The sequence below is a fragment of the Urocampus carinirostris genome, chromosome 9, assembly GCF_059441175.1.
Source record: "Urocampus carinirostris isolate Australia breed hairy pipefish chromosome 9, RoL_Ucar_1.0, whole genome shotgun sequence".
Taxonomy (NCBI): domain Eukaryota; kingdom Metazoa; phylum Chordata; class Actinopteri; order Syngnathiformes; family Syngnathidae; genus Urocampus; species Urocampus carinirostris.
This window is the reverse complement of record NC_142357.1, coordinates 30,493,351-30,498,313: the sequence shown is the minus strand read 5'-3', so window position 1 is coordinate 30,498,313 and position 4,963 is coordinate 30,493,351. Positions and strand designations below refer to the sequence as shown.

Sequence of the window (4,963 nt, the reverse complement as noted above, 5' to 3'; positions counted from 1 at the left end):
AAACCCTTCAAAACGCCTCTCCCATCCATTTTCCTCTCCAACGTTCGCACTCTGGACAATAATCTGGACCATTTAACAACTGGAAGTGGCATCGAACAGCGAGATCACGAACTGCTGCGCTAAAATTCTGACAAAGACATGGTTAATCTTATCTATCCCGGCTGACGCTCAAGGAAACTGTGCGGGTCAGATGTATCGACATTTCGTTCTGTATACACTTGTACACGAATGACAATAAAGTAAATCTGAATCTGATATGCACAGTAAATAACCACGATTCCCTGCATAATCAATTCTTACTTTGCTGTCCACACCGTTGCCAGCCTAATAGAACTAAAAAAAAATCTATACATGTATACATAAAAGTATATTAGGATTTCTAAAAAGAAAAAATACAAGGTTAACTCACGATGAGTTAAGGAAAATGTATGATGTTTTAAAGAAGTCCGTCCCTGGGTGAGCTTGAACCACCAACCTTTCGGTTGACAGCCGAACGCGCTAACCTATTGCGCCACAGAGACTGTTGAAAGATATGATTTCTACAACTAGTAATGGTACTTTAAAACGGCAACGTACTGACAGAAATTCAAATTGTTGATGTACCTGAATAGCAATAACAATTTCATTAAGTAGTTAGTAAAGATGAATATCGTGGTAAAAAAAAGCTAAAAATATAGCAACTCATCCACCATTTTCTTATTTCTCAACCACTTGCTTTTTCGACCCAATCATTGTTCTCGCTGTTTTCCACTTTATCTTCTCCTCATCACCAACTTTCCTTGGTCCCATTATTATGGGCAGAAAAAAAGAAAAAAAATCACAATAAAATGAGATGTGGTCCCTCTCAAACACGTTGATTGACTTTACAGGAAGAAGAGATCGAGCAGTTCATTATTGCCATCAACTGTTAAATAGTGTGGTTGACCCTCTGTTTTTTTCTTCTTCTTAACTTTATCTTGCCAAGCCTGGGACCCACTGCAATCCACAATTGGGTCCCGACCAATGTTCCCTCTAAACTGTGCGCGTGCGCAATCGCGCACTGCCTGTACATTCTCAGCGCACAAGAAAATCTAGCCAGAGCACAAAAATCAGGGCTCGAAATCGCTAATCAAGAAGCGAATTACCGTAAGTCAAAGTTACAGTGCACGAAGGTAAAAATACACGGGTTTCCCTGACGCAATTTTCTAAATGTGGTATTTTGAAGTCAATGTCGAACGAAGTTGAAAAGTAAAGTCAGTGGAGTTTTTCGAGAACAGGCTTCTTCGGCTCGGCTCACTAAAGAGAACCGGCTCTTTCAGGACCCAAACGGCTCTTCAGGTTGTTTTTGCTTCTTTAATCCCTACACGAACAAATATTATGTAAAATTGTGAACAAAATGACTTAAAGGAAGGGGGGGAAATAGAACAAAAAAGAAAAAAATACCAAAATGAAAAAGTAGTGAAAAGCTGAGAAAAAGAAACAAAAGGAAGAGAAAAAAGAAGGAAAAATTAAAAAAAAAAAAGCCAGGAAAAAAAAGAAAAGAAAGAAACAAAGGGAAAAAAGAAATATAGAACAAAAAGAAAAAGTAACAGCTAGGAAAAAATAAGCACAATGAGATTTTTTTAAAGGAAATTAAAAAAAAATGGAAAAAAAGACAGGGAAAAAGAAGAAAAAGTTTGTGTTGCATTCAAATAATTTCCAATTATACCGAGTCAATCTTGTTGCCAAAATCGTACTTCCACTAAAAAAATGTGATTAAATACAGTTCTGTATCTTGCAACCGACTAAATAAGCCCCCAAAAATGTTAGTTAAGTCAAGTCAAGTAATTTTTATTTGTATGGCCCTTAATCACTAAGAGTCTCAAAGGGATGCACAGGTTATTGCACGAACTATTATTTCAGACTATTATTACACATCCCCTGATCTGAAACCAACATAAGTCAAAAGATACCAGAAAAAAAATGAAAACCTTGTGAAAGAATTGTTGTAAAAACAAATGACGTTGGTAGGCAGTAAAACCTTTATTTATTAGTCAAATCATTCAAAAGTGATTTTTTTTTTTTTTTGCATTGCCGGGAACTCAGCAAAATGTAACTTGATGTCAAGTTTTGGACATGTTTGATAATGATTTAGTTTCCACACTTGGGATTGCCGTTGCTCACTGTAGTTTCAAGCGTTGCTCACCGACCTTGTGTGAACGCTCAGACCCGTGGAAAATTACAGGGAACATTGGTCCCGACCCACTAGGCGGGAAACACGGCTCTAAATATCTTCTGCTGGTTCTGCTGTACGGTTAGGACATGGATGGGCCTTTAAGTTTGTTTTGTGGCTTTTTGTTCCCCTTCCCTGCTTTATCAAATCTTGTCCTGCAAAACCGGCTTGACTATGCTATAACCGCAAAACCAGCAACAGAATGAGGTTATGTAGTTCAGCCGATCAAACCTGTCAAGTTGTGGACCTGGAGGCCCCGTGTTTTGTACAACAAGGTTTTCCTCGATACCAAACAGATGTTATGTTTTTGCGATGTTATGTTGAGGCAAAATTAATTAAACCGAATGAGCAGAAGTTTCCCCGTTGCTTGTATGATAATAGGGGGCCGTCGTCATTAGGATTGATGGCACCAATTTATTATTAATGATTCGTAAAATGAGCTCCAACAGACCCCGTTCTAAATACATTTTCCATTATGGATCGGCTGACGAGCAAGGCTGTTTGGTTCTTCTATTGCTATGATTCTGTTTCCTGGTTAGAATGACAAAGGTCTTGCCTCACCTTGTGAATCGGTCACATGACATTTTTTTTCAAATAATATTTGGACTTAAATTAGAGCGCTTTGTTTTAAAACCGGGAGTGTCTTGATTCTACTCTAATCAATAGCATCTGAAATGTCCGTCAGGCAATCAGCTTTGATACCAATGCCAAGGCTGTCTGTTAGGGGCGGGTGAATCGATCCAAATATAATAAATATTGATACTAAGAAAGTACTTGGATTGGATTGATACTATTGTCCTGGGATTAATACTCAACTCCTCCACCATTTTCCTCAATGCGCCGCTTTTATATGTCGATAGCGCAGATCTCTCTCTCATCCAATGTCCTCAGCAACTCTCTAACTTTATGCCTGAGTGTGCGACTGACAGGCACACTTTTAGCAAATCTCCCTACCTGGCCTGCTACTGCACTGTGCCTGCCAGGCAGAATAGAGCGCCAAATCTATGTGACTACCCCTACCAGAAGCTTAAAATGACAGAGGCAAACAGACAAACAACAGAAAAAGGACAATGCTAGGTGTAATTTTTGTGGGAATGTGGTCCGTTACTCAGGGTTGGGTAGGGTTACTTTAACTGAATTACTTTCAATTACTTTTGGATTACTCCAATACCAAATATGCTAATAAAAGACAAAATAAACTAAATATGAATAAAATTACTACATTTTGTGCAGGCTTGGGGAGTAACTGAATACATGGAACGGCAAAAATGATGCCGGCAAGCTGTTTGGATTTATTTTCATTTCGTTTCTGTCGCATTTTATGTTAGTTTTGCCGGAGATCAAAGAGATCAAAGCCAGGAGAGGAAGCTTACCACCTGTTGTGAGTCATAATTGTATTCATATTTAGTTTTTTTTATCTTTTCTTAGCAGATTTGGTATTGGAGTAATCCAGAAGTAATTGAAAGTAATCAAGTTAAAGTAACCCTACCCAACCCTGCCGTTACTGTGACAACACCACAAAATCAATAAACACATAAAGAAAAAAATCACCCGGAAGAGCTGCAACCAAAAATATATACATGTTGCTGTTCATGAACAAAAACCTGTAAATCCATTGTCACTGTGGCAACAGATCCAAAGAGAGACAATTGAAACTTAATCTGTATAACTGACATAATTTTCCAAATATTTTGCAATTGAAGGTATTTCAGTTACCTAGTTGTCATTGTTATGCAAATTTTGTATTTTGGTGACATTGTTGTCCTTTTGGTTTGACACTTTTGGCTTTTGTTCTGGAACAGTTGTAATAGAAATATTTCAACTTATTTTTATTTATTGTTAAAGTTTAGAATGCAGTCGTTAAATAAAAATGAAACATGTTAACTGCCTAAAATGTTTGTGCTGCACGTATTGATTTTAAACTAATTCATGGGGGAAGGTTTCAATTATCTATTGTTTATGACATTAACGAGCAAAGAGTTTCATATTGATATAGTTTGATACAACAATGTAATTACCGTAAATTCCGGACTATAAGCCGCTATTTTTTTCCCAAACTTTCAACCCTGCGGCTTATTCAGTGATGCGGCCAATTTATGTAATCTTTCTAACGGCCGCCAGCAGCGCTCGAGTACAAAAGGCAAGATTTAGACCGGTGGAATATAGGCGCCGAGGAAGACTGCAACTTCTTGGCTTGTGCATACATTAAATTAGCGTAAACATATCCTCATCATGCAAAATGCAAAATGCAAAAAGAAAGGCACATCAAAAAATCCAGCATCACCAACGGGTTCCGAAAATCCGGTCTGCTGCGTGACGGAGAGGAGGGCACAGAATCAGGAGTGGATGGGAGCGTGGGACGACATCTATATGACAAAGTTTCTTTCCGACACTGAGGAAGACGACTTTGATGGCTTCAGTTCTAAAGAGGAAGATGAGGAACGTTTACCGTGATTTTTACAAGTACGGTATGTTTTTTTAACAGACCCGCTTACTGTGTTGCGAGCGTGTTGCGAGCATGTTGCTAGCGTGTTGCTAGCGTGTTGCTACCATTACCTGCCCTGTCACAGGCTCCGTATGGGATGAAAGTTATACTATTATTGTTAAAGCTTTGAAAACTCTCTCAGTGTACCGTCTTTCTTTGTAAATATGTGTAACCATGTATAATATGTATTTGCAACTGTATATTTTTGTAATGTATTTATCTGAGACACTTATTCTGATATGTTTTGCACGGGCGAATGAGAAAAAGGGGGCACAACAAACGGGGGG

The 4,963-nt window shown here is 38.3% G+C and overlaps 1 non-coding gene across 1 annotated transcript; it reads right to left on the bottom strand.

Annotated features, from left to right (window-relative positions):
• Nucleotides 1-447: 447 nt before the first annotated feature.
• On the bottom strand, nt 448-521 carry trnad-guc (transfer RNA aspartic acid (anticodon GUC)). Its single transcript has one exon. It is a non-coding gene; the product is annotated as a tRNA-Asp (tRNA).
• Between the last annotated feature and the right edge of the window lie 4,442 nt (nt 522-4,963).